Source organism: Trachemys scripta, chromosome 12, assembly GCF_013100865.1.
Source record: "Trachemys scripta elegans isolate TJP31775 chromosome 12, CAS_Tse_1.0, whole genome shotgun sequence".
Classification (NCBI taxonomy): domain Eukaryota; kingdom Metazoa; phylum Chordata; order Testudines; family Emydidae; genus Trachemys; species Trachemys scripta.
The window spans coordinates 7,305,274-7,326,108 of NC_048309.1; the positions used below are offsets into that span (position 1 = coordinate 7,305,274).

General features: G+C 42.3%; 1 long non-coding RNA gene across 18 annotated transcripts in view; it reads right to left on the bottom strand.

The window, feature by feature from the left end:
* The window catches only part of LOC117886349, a 100,540-nt gene that overhangs the window by 9,938 nt on the left and 69,767 nt on the right, over window positions 1–20,835 (bottom strand). For 10 of the 18 annotated variants that reach the window (XR_004647924.1, XR_004647926.1, XR_004647919.1 and 7 more), the window contains 5 exons: window positions 20,379–20,463; window positions 17,348–17,420; window positions 14,279–14,316; window positions 12,273–13,509; window positions 6,216–6,843 (listed from right to left, as the gene is read on the bottom strand). This is a non-coding gene — a long non-coding RNA (uncharacterized LOC117886349). Of the gene's footprint in view, window positions 1–1,166; window positions 3,965–4,190; window positions 4,545–6,215; window positions 6,844–12,272; window positions 13,510–14,278; window positions 14,317–17,347; window positions 17,421–20,378; window positions 20,464–20,835 lie in introns of those variants that run through there. The other 8 variants (XR_004647930.1, XR_004647929.1, XR_004647933.1 and 5 more) reach the window with 6 other exon arrangements.

Sequence of the window (20,835 nt, forward strand, 5' to 3'; positions counted from 1 at the left end):
GACTTTCTTCTCTGAAAGGAGTTCCTTTTTCAGAGGTCTCCTCTCAGGACATTTATAGTATTTTTCCCTTTCCAACATCAGGCCGTGTAGGATACTCAGGCTGTATTGAAGGGGCATTTGCTTGAAAGACTAATTGTCAGCTTTATGCTCCGGAGTTCATCTAGCCAGGCTCTCCCTTGCTTGTTCCCTGATCCTGCACATCTCTGAATTGGATTCAGATTTCAGCTCTGGCCAGCTCCTCCAGATCGAAACCAGCCACATCCCATTCATGTCTCCCCAGACCCACTGCTTTCTGCTTTCCTGTCCCTGCTTTGGAATATCTCGCTTTTGAGCACATTCACTCGTCTTTTATGTAATTTGTCTTTCACTCTCCGCAACCCGTTCTGATAGCTCTGACCCTCATGGGCTCTGTATTCCAGCAAATGCCTCGCTCAGTCCCCTCAAGCCAAAAGGGGTGCTTGTTTTAACAATATAGCTTCCTCTGCAGCCCCAGCCATTCAAGTAGAGTCCATTTCCCTCCCGCTTTCTTCCCGGGTTGCTTTTCCTCGTCCAGTGGTTTTCCTTTCCATTTTTTCCGTACAAGACTCATTGTTACCTCAGGCATCAATAAATGCTAGCAGAGGTCAAGGAAAAAGCCTTCTACAGGCCTGGTAGCCAAATTTGCTCTATATTAGTTATTCATGTTTCTCTGAATTGTTCTGGTCCCCCCACCCTCCCCAGGAAGCTGTGAAAGGTAGAGGCTGTTAGCTGTACCATGCTGGGCTGTGAAACTCCACAGGGCCAACCTGTGGCTCCGGAGCGACATGCAGCTCTTCAGAAGTTAATATGCGGATCTTTGTATTGGCACCGACTCCGGGGCTGGAGCTACAGGCGCCAACTTTCCAATGTGCCGGGGGATGCTCACTGCTCAACCCCTGGCTCTGCCACAGGCCCTGCACCCACTCCACCTCTTCCCACCCCCTCCCCTGATCCTGCCATGTCCTCGCTCCTCCCTGCCCCCAAAGCCTCCTGCACGCAGCTGATCGGGAGGTGCGGGGGGGAGGGGAGGTGCTGATTGGCGGGGCTGTCAGAGCATGGGAGGTGCTGGGAGTGGGGGGGGAGCTGATTGGGGGCTGCTGACGTATTACTGTGGCTCTTTGGCAATGTACATTGGTAAATTCTGGCTCCTTCTCAGGCTCAGGTTGGTCACCCCTGCACTAAGCAGTTGAAATCCTTAGCAGAAAAATCTGTCCTGCACATGGCTGAAAATGCCTTTAAAATTGATTATAAACTCATTGGACCAGAGCCTCAGCTGACGTAAATCAGTGTGCTATTATTTATGTGTTTCTTTTTGTATTACCACAGCGTCTAGGAGCCCCACTCGTGAACCAGGACCTGACTGCGCTAGGTGCTGTACAAACACAGGACACAAAGATGGCCGCCCTCCCAAAGATCGTACAATCTCAGACAAGAGACAGACATGGGAATCCAAGAAAACAATGAGGAAAATATTGGTCCACAGGATAAACAGTGGTGTCAGCACACCAGCCGCCTAACCCTTGTCAAGTTTTTTGTAGGCCTCATGGGAAAGGTGTGGTTCCATTAGCTTCAATAGAGCCAGGCCAATTTATACCAACTGTCGCGCTGGCCTGCTGTTTTTAATTGTGTTCCCAGCTATATGATATTATTCCTCACTAAGGATGAGCTACACACATAGGAACGCTGGTTCGTTTTGCTGGGTTGGTGGCAAGTGGTCGGGGTGCTCCAGTGAATCTGGCCCATCATGCTTAGCCTTCCAAAAGAACAAAAAGCACCATGGAGCTGACACAAAGTGAGGAGAATTTCAACCCAAAGGGAGAGTTTCTGGGAAAATGTGTTAAATATATTCATTAATGAACTGGAAAAATGGAGGGGAGCAGTAAGGTAGCAAATGAAAAGAGTGAGCTAATAGGGTTAATTAGCTACAGGATCAATTAACTAGAAAGCCTGCAGCTGCAAATGCGATAATATACAGAATGGTGTGCTTACCGCTGTAAATATACAAACCTGCTGTGTAAGGACTCACTCTGCCCTGGGGCTGATCACTTTCAACTCCCGCTGTGTATAAGGACCTTGGCAGTTCTCAGGATCAGGACCCAATTACAGCTTGACACAAATAACTTTGCCATTTCTAGTTCATCACCAGTCATTGTTTCCAAAGTAGCAGCAACTGTAAGCGAAATACCCTTCGCTCCCCCTTCCCCGCACTTAGCATCAGCCAGCTAATTCATGTATTTGGCATTTCACTGTTAATTCAAAGATGCAACCCCTGGAAGTGTTAGAACTTGGAAAACAAACACTCCACAGGCTTTGGCTTTGATGATGGTTAAACACCTTATGCATATAACAGGTACACCTCTGAGATTTCTCAAATCAACTGCTATTTAACAACAGCGTACAGAGAGGTGAATACTAAACCAGGCCCTCAGAAGGAAAACAGGCGACAGTTTTCAGGAGGCAAAATCTGAAGTAACATTTTTTTAATTGCGTATGTGTGTGTGTGCATAAGTTTGTGAGTGTGTGGTGTGCATGTGTACGTGTGTGTGTGCGCGCATTCACGCGTGTGTTTATGTGGGGAAACCTCTTCTTGTCTTCGGTGGGGGCAGGATCAGCGCTAAGGTGTGTGTAGCAGGACATTTTCACTGACAACTGGGCAGATGTTCAAGGTCCAGGTGCTTACAAGAAAGCAGCTGCCAATAAAATGAATGCAGCCTGTTGAGGAGAGCAATAATTCTGATTTCACACAGTTGTGATCCACTGGTTGGATGTTAAAACAATCAACCCCTGATTCTCTCTGTGGCTTGAGTCTAATCGTTTTGTTTTGTTATTAAATACAGTAACTAAATTAACGAAAAGATATGTCACCCATAGTATGATTCCAGCAGGGGAAAGTCTGGCAATCCTTAGGAGGAAAAGCTATAGGTATCGCAGGGAGGATAACCTCAGTAATAATAATAATCCCGAGATCTTGTACAGCATTTTAATGAAATAAGACAGCAGAGAAAGGATCCTTTCCTTTGCCTTCTCCAAGTAGCGCTTAGGTTCTTCAGTGCAGGCATGTCTGCGCTACAGCAGCACGGCAGTACTCCAGTCATGGAAGGGCTGTAGAAAATCCACTCCCTTGAGAAGTTGGGGGGTTACACTGGGGGTTGGGTGGTAATATCAGGGCGTGATATTTTTTGAAGTCCTGAGCAACGTAGCTAGGTTGACTAAAGTTTTAGATATAGACCAGGCCTAAGTGTTTGTACAGTGCCTGTCATAACGGCCTAATCACATTTAGGGCCTCTACTAGCCACTAAATACGACGAGCAATTCTGTCTATACAGAGCTTTCGTTGATGACAAACTACAAAAGTCCTCGGGCAAGTCACTTAACCACTCAGTACTCAGTTTCCACATGTTTAAATGGGGACAATAATACTTCCTATGAGGCTGAATTAATTCATATTTATAAAGCACGCTGAGCTTAGATGGAAGATGCTATATAACAGATACACAGGCAAAGATTATATATTAATGATGCATTTTCAGTGGTCACCAACAGTCCTTGGTACAATTATTCCTTCTACTGTATCTCGTTGCAGTCTCTCTAGTCCACTCTGCTTACATTCTCTGGTGCAGTCTAATGGTCCTTATTTGCTGTAGCTACTCATAAGTCCTTTGCTATCCACTCTTCATTTATTCCTACCCCCCTCAGTAAACTGATTAGAGTTTAATCGTTTGCTCACCAGTTTTAAGTCACTAAGGAAAATGTTGTTATTACTCCATCTCTATTTTATGTTCTTTTAATTATTTCCACCTCTGTGATTACTCTAATTAGCTAACTGGTTTCTGATGGCTGTACAGTAGCTGGGATTATATTTTCATTAATCACCGTGTTAAACCCGTCCATTTAGAGTCTGTGATTTTGTGCATTATGATTTGAAATAAGTCAATACCAAAGTAATCTGAAAAGGAAAAAAAATCCATACAAATAGACATTATATTAGTCAGCAGGTTGGCTGAGAGACTAATATATTTAGAAATGTTATGATTTACAAGCACAAAAAAGCCATTTATTTAGCTCCTATAATAAAGATAAATCAGAAGTCTCCATTCATACCTATTTAAGGTGACTTCTTTGATCCAAGTCAGATGATTGACGGGTTAAACTGGGATCAGAAATAAAGAAACTGACAATACATTTCCTTTATTCCCATAGAGGCAACAAAGAACTGGGCTTCATATACAGTTTCTCTTTGTCATGTGAGAAACACAGAACTGCAGAAATGAAAGTGTATTCTTCATCATCGGGAGACTATTTCTTCCCAGGCACTCCAAACATGGAGTTTGTGAAACCAACATTCACAAAGTAAATTGATATTTCATGATAGTTTACAATAATCAAAACAAATCGAGGTTGCTTGACCTTCATTGTTTAACCATAACTATGAGGGAATATTCCTCTCAGTTGTGAAAAGCGACATAATGAGACTTAGTAAGTATACAGCTCTCAAAGTCCTGGACCAACGCTGGCTTGAAACACCCCTGTGAAGTAGGTAGATAATTATTATTAGCTGGAGACATTGAGGCAGAGATAAGGTGAGATGCCCACAAAATCACAGAGCAAGAAGCAGAACTCACTCTTGTAGGCCAAGCTGCTTCTCATGGTTTGTTAACATAGCACTGCGCTGACACAAACACCACACATTTAATTTCACACTTATGTTCTACGGGTGGAAGCCTGGCTCCATTAAAGTCAATAGGAGTTTTGCCATTGTCTTCAACAGGGCCAGGATTTCTCCCAATACCTCTGCCACAGACTTGTTCTGTCACCTTGTGCAAGTCACTTAACCTCCCCACGTGTCAGGTCCCCAGGCCCACCTCTCTTCAATATCTTTGAAATCCTCAGATGGAAGGTGCTATGGGAGTGCAAAGCTTTGTTATTATGGATACCAACATGGGGATCACAAAGTGCAAACACTCTGAGCTCTTCATAAGGCAATGGAGACACAAAGGAGAAAAGAAGAGAACTGTGGAATTTTATAAATCAGAGCTATTTTAGTTTCCAAAGGCTGAAAATTGATTACGCTCTGAACTAGCAGAGAAACTACAGATCTGTTTAGACTTTAGATTCTCTCCCTTTCTTTTTTCTAGGCCAGTCCTGCATATCATCAGGTTCACTGAAAAGCAATCTCCTTACGTTTAGCATCATTCAGTCTGTTTGAGGAATGATACTCACTGTAGCGAGCGTCTGCCGTTGCTGCTTGGCGGCGATAGGATTGGGCAGTGCAGCGGCTTGGACTGAACACAAACACCTGGGCTTGGTCCAAACCAGGCAAGTGAAATGGAAAGGGACCATTTTCTGCCTACTTTCTGCACTACCCAGAAGCATCTCCTGCAAAACAACCTATCCCTGTTTAAGTGGGGGCATAGAGGGTAATGTGCTCCTGTTTCTTGTCCGCCACACAGCATCAGGATTTACTAGAAATGTCTGCCTCCAATGTCTCTGCCCAAGGCAAAGCTTCCGATCTGTTGTTAGGGAAGGGCCAGGCCAGAACTAAAACCCTGAATCCAAATCCCCCTGAACTTCAGGATAATGGCCCCTGGATCCAAATGTCTGCTTGGGATCCAGCCCACAGGGCCGGATCTAGGATTTTTGCCGCCCAAAGCAAAAACAATTTTGGCCGCCCCCCGTTCTTTAATTACCCCACCCCCGGCCCCGCCTCAACTCCGCCCCTTCCCCAAATCCCCAGCCCTGCCTCCTCCCCCCAGGCTCTCAAGCCTGGGAGGGAGGGGGAGCAGCGGCGCGCGAAACGGCCGCTCGGGATCTCCCCCTCCCTCCCAGGTTTGAGAGCCTGGGAGGGAGGGCGAGTAGCGGCGCGCGAATCAGCTGTTTTGCGCACCGTGGCAGGAGCAGCGGAGGTGAGCTCGGGCGGCCGGGGCACATTTTTAGGGGCGGCATTCTGGCGCCGGCCATGCCGCCCCTAAAAATGTGCCGCCCCAAGCACCAGCTTGTTTTGCTGGTGCCTAGAGCCGCCCTGCCAGCCCAACAGCTGTTTGCTGTTCTGCACAGATCTTCAAAAGATCTTCTTTAGAAACGGGTGCACTGGGCACGTCTGGGGAAACACAAAAGGTAATTTGGGTATTTTCTCCAGTTGCAGGAAAGGCTGTAGAAAAATTATAGCAAATGAATACTATAATTCATTTATAGTTCAAAGCAGAAATCAGCACCGCCACAAACTGTGCAGATACAGGGACGCTGCAGAAAGGAACACACCCCGAGTTTTTCTGAACCCCTTACAAATGCTGAGGCTGTGCAGCCTTCGTAAACTGCCTGGAGCTCAGGAAAGCTTGCTACCAATTTCCATATGTAGTGGCCTGAATTTTCCAACAATCAGTAGCCACAGGTTTGTCTTATACCTTCGACAAGTGTTTCTAGCCACGACGGACAACTGGCCGGCATGATATGTATTCCCATACTCAGCCCGTTAGTGTAGTAAAAGATAGCTGATCTTATCGCAAAGCGGAGTATATTACTCTCAGTGTGTCACTAGATGAAATTTCTGGGAGCGATTGTATTTCTTTTCGGCTCTTTTCAAAAATTGCATCGGTTCTTTTTCATGGTGGCACGGACAAAGAATGTAATGTGTTTTGTAAAATGTGAATGGATATGAAAATCTTGAAAGAGCTACTAACCTTTTATAAGTAATCCACACAAAATGGTGCTTCTCTTCATCTTACCAGCTTGTATTTCTCTATGCCAACTCTTTCCTGAATTATAGTTCTGTTATCTGACTTTACGGTGATGGGTGTGTCTTAGAGGAAATATATCCTTCCAGTTAGTCTGCAGGTAAGGGGAAGACTTTGCATTAGTAATAATAGAGGCTACTGTTTTAAAAAAGTGACTTTGTATAGAAGTTTAGGTGAGATTCTCAGTTGGTGTAACTAAGTGTTGCTCCGCTGACTTCAGTTCAACAGAGCTTATAGGGATTTACATCAGTTGAGACTCTTTCTCTTTATATTTAAGTCACTAGTCTAATAAGAACATTTTCAAGATGCACAGGAGAAAAAAAATGATTAAATAATGTTAAAAACTGTTTTCCATCGCCGTCTCGTCCCCTCCCCCCCTCCAGTTGGAATAACTGAAAACAATCCAATATAAATTAATCAAAGCCTGGAACACCAAGTAACTGTAAAAAGCTGTTGTCTGTTTAAAGCTAGCGTAGGTATTACAGATGTTATAGTTAGGCCTGGTCAAAAATTTTCCATCAAAACTGGGTGTCAAATTGAGGTTTTGTGTGAAATGTCTGCTTTCTGCAGAACATTTTTACTTTTGTCAAAAAAAAAGGAACAACTGAAAACTTTCTGGTTTTTGTCCAAAAACGGAAAAATTTCAGCTGAAAACTAATTAATTTCCATTGGAAATTTCACTCCAGGTACCTCATGGGAATTGGAACTTGAGTGCCTCATGTCCCCATTCTACTCTATGAACCAGGCTACAGTCTACATCTTCCACAATGCACCACATCATCTCACATAGATAGGATACCATGGTGCATCATGGGAAATGTAGTCCAGCCAGGGAAATCTAGCCCATAGAGGAGAAAAAAATTCCAACCAACTCTAATTACAGTGAGCTAGAAGGCTAGTAGATAAGTTAGATCCTGATACTCCAAAGATTGACATGAAGCTGGATTTTAAATATTCTTCAGTGATCAAGAATGAACCCCCCACTATTTGCTGGGAAAGTTTGGATCTGGATGCACACTTGATGCCTGGGCCAGTTCTAATATCCTCAATGAGGAGAGAAAGCAAACACAATCAACCAAAGTGCCTTTGACTGAAGAGAGACCATCTGACTGGAACCCAAATGCTTTACATGCCAAGACAGCATAGCTTCTGACTCATTAGTCCTTTCATCAAATGGCTGTCCTTTTTCTGCTAACTACTCAGGATAGGCCATTTATTAAAATGTGCATACAGAATCATGTGCAGACTGGAGAATGGACTACCATACCACTTTTTAAAATCATCTATAGACAACATAGGGGAATGCTTTCTAAAGCCAACAATATGCAGTTGTGAAACAATCTAGACATGTCTAGTTTAATAAATTGGTATGAGTTGTTTCCTGCATAATCTTGTCAGATTGTTTCAGGCTTCTGTGGTCTCCATTTGTCAAAAGTTATGACCTTTTTGTATCTGAAATATTTCAGTCTTTCTACTTACCTAGACGCCAGTTCAGCAAAGCACTTAAGCACGTGTTTAACTTTGAAGTCAACGGGAGATAAGCACATACTTCAGTGATTTGTTGAACCGGGTCTTAGACAATAATTGCAGTATCTCCACTACCACAGTGGGATAACTACTGGCAAATGTTGACTTTTTAATGGTGCCTCTGTATCTAGTTATCTCAGTATCCCTTAATCTCATACCACAGAGAATCAATCTACAGTATGGGCCGACAGTTGAAGAAGTGCATCTAATCTGTGTTATAAGGCGAAGTCTTGTTCTAGGTTTCTCAGAGTTTGGATAGAGTGAGAGGGACTTTGAAAGAAGCTACAGTAGAGTCACTACTTAAGGAATTAATTGATTTAAGGCAATATTTCTGTACAGTGTAACTTAATGAACCACGTAAGTAATGCTCATAACTTTTCAGTGTAAGGGACAAAAACCAATGATGCATTTAATTTTTGGTCTAGATGGGCTAAATCAGTTCCAAAACCAGCAAGTATGGAAATTAAATTTATTCTGGTATCCAGGACCACTTTCCTGTAATGGCTGGGTCAGCTTTGTCAAAGGGTTTAAAATAATGCTTTCAATTTGCCTTTGAAGCCTGTGATTTTTTGATCACCTTCACTGCTTGTGTTTGACTCCGGCAGAGATGGGAGAAATGGGCAGTTATTTCACATGAGAGATTGAGAGGATGAGGGAACTGACATCACAAGCTACCCTTCAAACAGAGACAACATTTGGAATGAAGTATTTCTTCAGGGAAACATCTCAGCTTGCTTTAGCCCCAGATTCTGATATTGTACCCCAAATAAAGATTGCACAAAAAGGCATTTGCAATTGTGCAGTTGGATGATACACACATGCAACTAATTGCATTTGCAAGGGGGAAAATTAGAGGATATGCCTAAAAATACCTCCAAAATCATTTGAAGGTACATTTTCTGGGGGTGAGAGGTTGAGCTTCCAAGAAGAGTGAGCTCCTTGGGCTAGATCTGTAACTCTTTTCAAGCATGCTTCCAAGGTTCATTCCCCTCCTTTTGTGTCTGAGTGATGGTCACCATCTTAGCCAACACCCTGGGGTCTGAATTGGGGAACCTCCAGAACTAGAAGGACAAGCAGCCTCAGCTCTAGCTCGTACTGGAACAGAGCTGTATCTTCTGCAAACTGGGCTCGGGGGGTGGAGGGAGACATGTAGCTCATGCCAGTAGCTTACACATATAGTGGATGGCACCTGCATGTGTGGGCAGACGTCCGTGTCTCACATACCCGAGTCTGGCAGTTTATTACCTGCTGGTGCCTGGAGCCGCCCCTGACAAATGTAAAGGTAAACTGAAGGCCATTTCAAAAGATATTCCTTAGAATCTCTCTGCAGCTAGCTGCCCAGAAGGGAGAGGAAACCCTTTAAAAAACAGGGTTGAATCTAAACCAGTCATCAGTAATGACACTAAATAAATGTAGGAAATAGCTCCATAGACAGTTGAGATTTGGAGCTCTGAGAAAAAGAAGATCCACGTTACCATTATGACTCATTTCGCTCTGTCTGGTTGCTTTTTCTTCCATCTCTTCTATGACATAGTGTGTTTCTTTGCTTCATGCTATAGCACCAGTGCTGATAAAACAACACTTAGTCCAACACCCATTATTCATCTTCATCTCATTTTTGCAGGTGTTGAAATACAACTGTAATTAATTCAGGTGCAAGGCAGATTGAGTGACTCAGCTATCCCTGGAATTTTTGATGCAGTTTTCAGGTCAGCACCAGCTTCGCTCTACTTTATATAACTTATTTTCTCCAATGTTTCAATTAGGGCTATCAATTAATTGCAGTTAAATCAAGCGATTACGCCAAACAAATTAACTAGATTTAAAAAAATAGTTGCCATTAATTGCAGTTTTAATTACCCTGTTAAACAATAATAGAATACCAATTTACATTTATTATACACATTTTAGATGTTTTTCTACATTTTAAAATATCTTGATTTCAAAGTAGACAATGCTCACTTAATATTATTTTTGATTACAAATATTTGCACTGTAAAAGAGAAACAAAAGAAATGGTATTTTTCAGTTTACCTCATACAAGTACTGTACTGTAATCTCTTTATTGTGAAAGTGCAACTTACAAATGAAGAATTTTTTTTTACATAACTGCACTCAAAACCAAAACAATGTACAACTTTAGATCCTACAATACCTCTCAGTCCTACTTCTTGTTCAGCCAATCACTAAGACAAACAAGTTTGTTTACATTGATGGGCGATAATGCTGACACCTTCTTATTTACAATGTCACTTGAAAGTGAGAACACTGTTGCACTGTAGTAGCTGTCGTTACAAGGTATGTACCTGCCAAATATGCTAAACATTCGTATGCCCCTTCATGCTTCGACATATAGATTGCATTATCCTTTTAAATTATTTTTTACAGTGAAAATATTTGTAATACAAAATAAACTTGAGTGCTGTACGCTTTGTATTCTGTGTTGTAATTGAAATCAATATATTTGAAAATGTAGAAAAACATCCTAAATATTCATAATACATTTAAATTGGTATTCTATTATTGTTTAACAGTGTGACTAAACCGGCGATTAACAGTGACTATTTTTATAATCTCGCGATCAACTGCATTTATTTTTTATATCCTTTGTCAGCCCTAGTTTAATCAATGAGAACTCATCTACTTTGATACAACCATGTCTAAGAAACAGTCTCAACTTATGATACACAAAGAGCCTGAGTCTGATCCAACTGACACCAGTGTAAATCAGGATTAACTTCAGCTACGTCACTTTTGCCCCAGTGTTGAGTATTAACATGCAACTCAGATAACACCATACGCAGATATGGCTTAGCTGTGCAGATAATTACCTCTTTTGCACGTGCAGTTCTGGTAATTAAATAAGCTCAATTGCATGTGCATTTGCACCTCTAGTTTTTTTGTTTGTTTGTTTGTTGTAAATCTGGCTCTAAAAGCACTTAGAAGTGTGATCATCTCCCCAGTCAGCTTTTATATGTCTTTCACAGTGCTGCACTTGCGATATTACTTTCAGGAAACAACCTGCACTCCAATCCATTGCCCCGCCCGCCCCCTTTTTGCCCCCCGCCCCCTATAACACACACGGAGGAAAACCTACTTTGTCAGAAACTAAAGCGTTTTGTGAGATTAAAATGTAAATGTTATACTCCACTTTTCAAAATATGTTTTATATTTTACTTTTGACTGCGTGAGGAAATAGAATTTTTATAACCCTGTGAAATGATTGCCACCCAGACACTTTGGCAAATAACTAAAAACCTTAATAAATAAATCCTCTGTCAGCTAGGGCTGAAAACCAAGTTGCTTGTGGTTTGCCGGAATATTGTGAATTACAAAGCAGTCTCATACAATTGGACTAGTAATCACAGGAACACGTATTGGGCTGACTTTGGTTTCCCTAGTTGGGAGAGGGAAGGGTGAGTGTACAATGGCTCATTCAGCAGGACTAGAAATAATCAGTGTAAATTAATTTTTGGTACATTTGCTGATTTGAAAAAAAAAATCAGCAAAAATTAATTTACAGCAAGTATTTCTAGTACCAGGCCAGCGGCAATGCTGGTCCGCAGAAACTGGAAAATAATTTAACCCTAATATGTAGCTGGTACTAAAATAAATAGGTACTAATATAAACAGGTTTGCAGTCTATCTGCATCAGTATATTTACAAAGGTAGATGGCTGATGCTGCAAAGTAAGTCCCTGGCAAGGTAATCGCTTTGACATGAAATTACTAGCCCTTCCTGTCACTGAAAATATCATGAAGTAGCAGAATAAATTAGGTAAGTACCTTGGTAAATGGACCATATGATTACAGGATAAATGTATATGAAAAAATACATTAGTCCACCACCATCTTCAAATAACTTCAGGTATTTTCAATTCCTTTCAAGATCTAGTTTGAAATGGCCCTCGTGGTATCTATAGGGTTTCCATAGATTCCTTCCACCCCTGTCTTTCTCAGCTATCCTCTCCATTCCCTCTACTCATCTAATACCTACCTCCAAATCTGTCACTTCTGATAATCTTCTCATTGCTGGTGCAAGAGCCTTCTCCTCTGCAGCTCCTACCATCTGCAGCTTCTGCCTCACTAAATCTCAATCATTATTCATTATTTGCTAGCTGGAGTAATGAATAGTTGGCATCACAGTTTGTAAACATTTATATATATCTTCATCCAAATACTTACAAATGAAAGCATCTGAATAAAATCAGGATCAGTTATCCAGGATCTTGCTATGCAAAAAGAGGGCTAAATTCATAGCCCAAAATATTTCAAAAACAATCATGATTTTGGCTACCTACATTTTTGGGTGCCTTTTGGCACACTTTTCAGAAGCCTAAAAATTAGGTCACTTGAAGCATGTCTGAAGCTGGGTACCCAAACTAGCCGACACACCCCAGCTCACTAGTGACTTTTGAAAAGCTTGCCCATAATAAATACTCATAGATCTGCACATGTTTAAGGCCAGAATGGACCATTAGATTATCTAGTCCGTCCTCCTGTATAACATGGGCCATGGAATGAGTATTAGGACTGAACAGTTTGACCAGCTGTGCTCACAACAGATTGTTCGTGCATGATGGGCAAATCAGGAATCATTTGGTGAACAGTTTCAAAAAACAAATACATACAACATAATAAACAGACAATTCACCAATAGACAATGAGGCTGACCTGCGAACTTAATTTTTTACTAGGAAGTATTCACGCAGTTCTATCCACTAAATAAGCTATTAATAGGGACATGTTTATAGTGGACTTAAACAACCATGGTGATGTATTTTATATCAACAAACTTGTCAGCACTTGAGTGGAATCCTACAGGGCGTACAGTACCAAACCACTGCAATGATAAAGACCATGTGGCTAATGAGGCTTGGTGAGCTGTGAGCCAGCTGAATATCTTGCAAATGAATGAACCTCGGCTAAAATATGGGCTTACCATCAACTTAGGATATTGCTTTATTGGCCTCAGTCCTAGCCCAAGGTCGTTGACTGAGACCAGTCTGGGCTTTTCAACGCCCCTTGGCATCTTTAAACATTCCCTCCTTTCACCAGCTTGGAACTTGGTCAGTTTCATTTTGATGCCATTTGCTACTTCTCTGCTCTTTTCTCCAGTGAGGTCTTTTTGTTTGTTTTTATTTAATGGTGTAAATCTCATCAGCTTCTAGACCTTTTCGCCGGCCTGCTCTCCCAGCAGTGCTTCCTACGGGATCACCAATGACATATTGCATCTGCATTAAAACAAAATGAGTTCATCCCCATTTTTAGATAAGGGTGTCATTTGTAAATGCTTTATTCATAATTAATGAAATTATTACTGGATGCAGCCACATTCCTCATCCGTGTATAATAAGATACTTTGTAAAGTGCATTAGTTAAAAGCTTACAGATGAGGCTCTGACAAACCTACTGTGAAACATATTCTATGGCGTACTGCAGCTTTTGTTCAAACAATCTATGTGCAAGCTTGTGAATGATCAGTCTGGCTAGATGGTGATAGATGGTGCAAATGTTAATTAATAATAGGCTAATGTTGATAATTAATAGTAAATCATGATGATGGGATTTTGTTAGTCAGTGTTATGATAATATTCATTTCACAGAATCATAAAATCATAGAAGTTAGAGATGGAAAAGCCCCATTCAGTCATCTCAGTCTGTCTTTCTGCCAGTGCAGTACCATTCCTTACAGAGCATTTACTGCTGGGTAAAAAGTCTTGTGATCCCAGATTCATCCAACCAGGAAATATGGAGAGGCCTATTGATCTCAATGCAATTTTTATATAGTATTTATGAAAACCCTGATGCATTGTTTGACTGTAGAACATGAAGAATGAGTCATACCTGACCTCTCACTATCAAGAGGTTATGGTGATAAGAGACCTATGAATCCATGTAACCTACGGTAAATATGTGAGGAAATAACAATGTAAAAGGTGTCTTCACACATATGATACGTGGCTTCCTCCAGCAAGTTCAAGACGGCATCATACCTCTTACCTTTGGTATAGAAAAACTTCTTGTATTGCTGTAACAACCTGCGATACCAAATAACACAGAGAGAGACACTTTAGAAAACTGCATGTCCTTTAGAAACAACAGAACAATGTTTCCAAGTTTTTCAGCTGACACTACATTTTCCTGCCTTATATATACAGGACTGCATCACTCCCGGCACTACATCATGTTGCATGAAGTGAATGAACATTTGCCCTTGGGCATAGGCTGCCCTGAGGAAAGAGGAAGTTCCACGTCACTGTACATTATAAAATCTGATGGACAAGGCGAGCAGTATCATGCAATGACAACTAGAGATGGCCACTTAACTCTCAATTCAAATACCCCCAAGGGAGTCCCATCCCATTTATATTGCTGCTAGCCGCTTGTGAGGCTATTCTTACAGCTGGCAGATTTCCTGGTTGATTGGATGACTATCACACAATGGTATTATGGTGTATGGAGGAACGTGTTGGAATTGCAAGCTATCGCTTTAAGAGTGTGGGAAGGTGGGGCTTCCTGGTCCTGCTTGCAGACTCGGGGGCTCTGTAGTGAAGTGTGCGATCAGAGCAGTCTAGAAAGAACCAGATGGAGTGAGCTGTGCCTCTCTGCTTTAGAGAGAAGCCTGCTTTATCCATCTCTCGGCTTTTGGTTACTGTGGGTTATTATTCTGGAATCTAAGAATAAAAGTAGTGATACATTGCACCCTTCCAGTAACACTATTTTATATACGGGGTATATATATTTTTAAGCTAACTTCTCTGTGTGTATGCCAGGAACATAACAGGTAAGTAGGAGCCTAAACATGATTGGGACTGACACTGCCTGTTAAGACATGGTGCAGTGGAATTTTCAGGCTGAAGATAAAAATGGGGTGACTTGAAGAATTGCCATTCTTTGGAGAAAACAGATCAGAACCTCAAGAGACTAAATTTTCTGCCAGCCTCAAGAAGGGCTGATTTCACATGCCTTGTTTTGCATGCACAACTGCACCATGCAAAATCCCCATTGGCAAATACGTCAGTGCCCTTATCTGTCAGCAAAAGTGGCTGGTGGGTAAGCAAATACAGAGATCCAGGGCTGAAAATTGAACCATGAGTGACATTAAAAATGAACAACAACAAAACACAGCAACTAGAAAAGACCCCATCGTTCAAGTCATTTATAAACAGATGGGATAAAAAATATATTGCAGGGAACAATTCTGGTTGGCCTATCAGGACGGGATATATTTTCTATGCTAAAATGTAGGCTAGTTATTCACTAGTACCCAGATATTTCATAAGTAATCTCAACCAAAGGCATAAAATTTACCTAGCTCACTGCCATCTTCCTATAAGCAGGATCTCATGTGTTGAGAGGTACATTACATTTTGCCGATCCCTTTCGCACAGCTCTGTTACTTACCACCTTTATTAAAGTCCTAAATCCTTAAACCGTGTTAATACCTATACAGCTTTCCTGCCTCTTGCAATCCACGCATACAGCTTATTGACTAGAGCAAGAATAATGTTCACCAAAAGCTAAAAGAGACAAGTGTTAATTCTGGAGTTCTCTTGGTAAGGAAATTAATAGTAAGGCTTTCTTTGGACAGTAGAGTCCTTTGAACCGATACACAAATGATCTCTGCCCCCCTAACCCTTTCTTAACTTTGTCTTTGTTTGGTTTTTAACATTTTCATTTCAGACAAATCTGAACCAGGATTCAGTCCATTGTGGCCTCGCAGACAGACCATCTCTTATCTCACTTACGTTAGTAGCAATTATTTACAGCAGAAATGTTTAAGCATGAAAGTGGGATTACAGACAACGTTGTACCTTTGCTACGGCAATGTGCATCTTGCATTGTTTTCAACTTCCTCAACCGCTGGGCTATTTGCCTTTCCCCATCCGGAGCCATTGTCCTGCACTTTGTTCCACCTTTTAGGCCTTCAAGGTCAGAGCTTTCATTGGGCACTCGTGACCCATGTTCTTTGCAGATGTTAAGAAGTAGGAGCAAGTTGAACATTACATGAGGCGAGGGTGGGGTTCAGCAGTATTAATACTTGGTAATAACATAGCTATTGCGACAGCTTTTAACACAGTGTTTTCTATTAAGGGTTCCTTCTTCAGTTGTAAGTACTCTTGAAATTGTGGAATTTATAGCATTGACCTAAGCCAGGCACAGATCAGGCAGGCACTATGCAAGTTTGCTCCCAGGATCAGGGATCAGCTAGTCCCAAGATCAGGGGGTTGGGAGACATAAAGGTGGCATATGCCCATATTTGCCTACCCTGCTTGGATTTTCTGCTCTAGCTTTGCAGAACCTCTGGATTGGGCCGAGGGCATTACTGTAATTCCAGCCCTGTGGCCCTGTCTATATTACAAAATCTCTATGCACTCAGCATGACAAGCATCTTTGTTCACAGTAGCTTGGGCCTTGTCCTTAGACAGGAAACCCGTGTTTGCTTGTAATATTTGATAATCTCTTATATTACTGAGCACATAAGGGATTTGCAGATGAACAGTATTTAAACATGAATAATTAAAATCGGAGTTAAATGAAGATATTGTACAGCTCAGTGCAGTGTAAACACACTGACTACCTGAGCTCCATTCAAATATATTCATTACTATGCCACTTTGGATCCAGACAGGTAAAAGCTTTTACTTTCATTACTAACTACACCTGATTAAAAGTGATTATGCTCTTGACAAATTTTCTTGTGTCAGGCACTAAATTAAGGGGGGGAGACGTATTTTTCCAGTTACGATCGATATTGTTCTGATAAAGTCCTTCTCAAGTCAGAAAAGTTGTTCTCTGCTTAGGTTAACCTGCTTAATAAATGGCATAGGGTGTTCTCAGCTCAGGAATTATAGCACAAAGCAGGTGGAGCAACCTTAAAATCTTAGCTGCAAAGATCTCGTCACATACATTGCTTGATCCCAATGTGAGAATACAATCAATAGCCACAGGGCAGAGACCAGCAGAAGTGAAGCATGCCAGGGAGTCTGCCTGCTGGGTCGGTGTATGACAATTCAGTTCGGGAAGAAGGCTGATGGAATGCTTCTACTCTCTATGAATTTTTCTTACCTTTAAGACCGCAGTCCTAGATCCCCTGACTATAAAAGATCTGACAACTTTTGGTTTCTTCTGGCACTTTTTACTGGTGAATAAGTTGGGGATGGGGTGGGGGCGAGAGAAAGAGAAAGAGAGAGAGAGAGGAAGAAGAAGAGAAAGATTGTTTTAATTTTGACCTCCTGTGAGTCACTTCATTAACCCTGATTCTGCTTGACCCTTTTACAGCCCAACTGTTTATTTTCTTCATGAATCTAAAACCAGATCAATCAACTCTTCCTCAAAGCCCTTTATGAAACCTTGGCTTCCAGTCAAAGTCCTGCTGCTAACAACAGACCTGATGCAAACTGAATCTCTGGGAAACAGGATTGTTCAGTGCAAACACCCATCAAACCTCCCCGTTCCTTTTTCTCCTCAAAGCCTCACAGGTCAGTCCACTGAAAAGTGTGTGTGTGTGTGTTTCAATAATCATGTCTTGCTGAGGATTTAAATATTAGTCTTCCAAAGCTAGATCTGTAGCACCAGATTTATTTGTATGAAAAAAACCTTCCCCTTCTTGCTTAAGGAAAGATATTAATTATAGATGCAAACCCATAAATCTTTGGGCTTTAGGTGAGGCATTTGCTGGATTATAAATATAAATTGGATATAAGGGTCCTGATCTTCATATTATTACTATTATTACTTACTGTTTATTTATTTTTTTCATACGATCAGGATCTTCAGATGAGTCAAACATTTCTGGGGAATGGCGAGCAAAGCTTTCCAAGGGTGCAAATGTTGAATTCATTAAAAGATTTTCCTTTCCAACCTGGCTCTCCACTGCATTTCACAGTCCAGTGAGTCATTAAGCATCTCGTTCAGATTCCTCCTCCTCCACCCCACCCCTGGTCCAGCTCCAGTACTTGATTTCATTATATTGCTTCTGCCAGATCATATCAAGCCTCCTAATGTTTATTAATAATGTCCGGTGTATCCTATTGACAATGTGCCATTGTTTCTCTAAAGTCCTGCTTCCAATACAAGCCTTTGAATGTAGCTCGAAAGGTCCGCAATATATCCCAGCTCTTTGTTGAATGTGACAATTTTCTTCTCCCTTGTTTATTAGAGTAGACCCGTGGTGTCCAGCACTAAGCCACAGGGCCTCATCCAGTAAGGTGCTGCGCATTCTCGACTCCCACGGAAGGAGTTTGCTCCACTGCACTTGGCAGGATAGTACCAAGTGCTTAGATGTGGCAAGTTTCGATAACTGTGATCAGGGCCGGCTCCAGGCACCAGCCTGGCAAGCAGGTGCTTGGGGCGGCCGTTACGGAGCGGGGCGGCACGTCCAGCTATTCGGCGGCAATTCGGCGGACGGTCCCTCACTCCCGCTCGGAGCGAAGGACCTTCCGACGAATTGGCACCGCAGATTGCGATCGCGGCTTTTTTTGTTGTTGTTTGGCTGCTTGGGGCGGCCAAAACCGTGGAGCCAGCCCTGACTGTGATGTATATATATGTAACTTTTCTGCCAGGGGAATCAGCAACAACAAGGATGGGTTGAATATCTAGGGGGTTCCTCTTAACAATACAAAACAGACCCGGTTCGAGCCCCCACCCAGGAATCTGGGAAAACTAAACACCACCCCGAGGTGCCTCGAAGAGGCAATACTTCCCCTCTCACAAGCACTGAGTCTGTATAATAAAGGGAAAGGGAACTCAGCATTAAGTTGGGAAAGCACCACAACCACTTTCAAAAGCATGTGACTATACACAAACACCCACCCCTCAGTACGTTGAGCAGTGAGAAAGTCTGAACAAATGTTCTTTTAACACCTCTTTCCCCCTCCCCTCTGCTGCACCCCACTCACAATTGGTCCTCCTTGGTCAGTGAAGACCCAGAGTTCAGAGGTGCATACACATGGGTCCACCTTCCACCCCTGAGTGGGGCCGGAGGGGAGGATGTCGAGCAATACCTCCCCTGCAGCTGCCACCTCTACAACTGACTCACTGCCACTGCTCGCCACTGTTATCTCTGCCACCGCTGGCCGCTCACTGCCACCTCCGCCACTGTTATCTCTGCTGCTTGCGGCCACCTCGGGGAGGCCACATTCTGAGCTTCCCCCACTTAGCCCAGTTCTTAGTAACCTCAGAGGGTAGCAGGGAAACTCTGTGCTGTCTTTCACTGCTGCGCTGTTCTCATCCTAGGTCTAAGGCTTAGCCCTAAACCTTCTCATCAGTGAGCTCAGCTCTAGTCATCACTGGGCAGAAACAAAGACTCCCAGTTGAATCCAAACAGCTGTCTTTAAACACTAGAGAAAGGAGGGTCAAAGGGCATCTGGGACTCTTTAGACAGCAGCCATACCGTCAAGTAGGAACCCCTGTCCTCACCCCCCTCATCTTCAGTTGGATTTGGCATCCCTACCCTCTGCTTAGCTAGTGAGCTTCAGTTTAGGGTGACCATCTCAATCCGGGCATGCGAAGTACAGGTCTGCTGCCCTCTAAAGTGAATCATAACCCCAACCCAGCCAAAACTGATCACTTTGGCACCGCAGGTCTATCTGCTAACTACCTAGGTAGAGTAGGGAGGGAGGTGTGTGTGTGTGTGTGTGTGTGTGTGTGTGTGTGTGTGTGTGTGTGTGTAAGAACTCAGTCAGAGCCTGCTTACATCTTCGAGGGATCCGACAGGATGCACCGCGTGCAAGGGGAGCTGGGAGTGCTCAGCACGATCTCAAGAATAAGGCCCATTGATTCTAGCCATGTGCTGGAAGCTCATAAGAGCTCTTTTTAAATCGATCATTCAAAAAATTCAGTTCGTTGCAATGAATCTTCCAGCCATTAGTGCATACAAACATTCAGTATTTGTAAAACATCATTAGTGCTATAAGGGCTAAGTATCATTATTATTACATTGAGTCTAAATGTCTGGCTTCCAAGCTCACTGCATTTTTCACTGAACTCTGAATCTCTAGTAGACTCTGAAGCTGCGGCTCAAATCAGTTTCTTTATGTCACATCTGGGATGACCAAGGTAACAAAATCATGTCAGAGCCAATGAGCCGGATGCTCACCTGGAGTAAATCACTGAAAGGCACAGAGCTATGCTGATCTACACCAGCTGCGGCTCTCCAGGTGACCGTTCACTGCAGCGACAGCCTGATGCGACAATGCAGAGAATTGTTAAACAAAATGAAAGCATATAAAGAGCTTTAGAACGAAACGCATCGAACGCCTTACACGGATACTAACAGGACATTTTACACTGGCATTGTGAGCACAGCGCACGGTTCAAAGTCTGCTTTTTTGAATTAGACTCTCTTGCTTAAATAAATGGAGACTTCAGTATATTAAATGATTTAATGCAGTCTGAGCTTTTGCCAGGGATTTCTAATGAAAATGCTGTCCAATATAAAATGCTGGCTAAATTAAACTGTGAAGGGTTTTAATAAACAGCCTGTTGTTATGGTGAACTGTATTAAAGTAATATTTATCTTCATGGTAATGATGTTGCCCTGGGTTTAAACATTT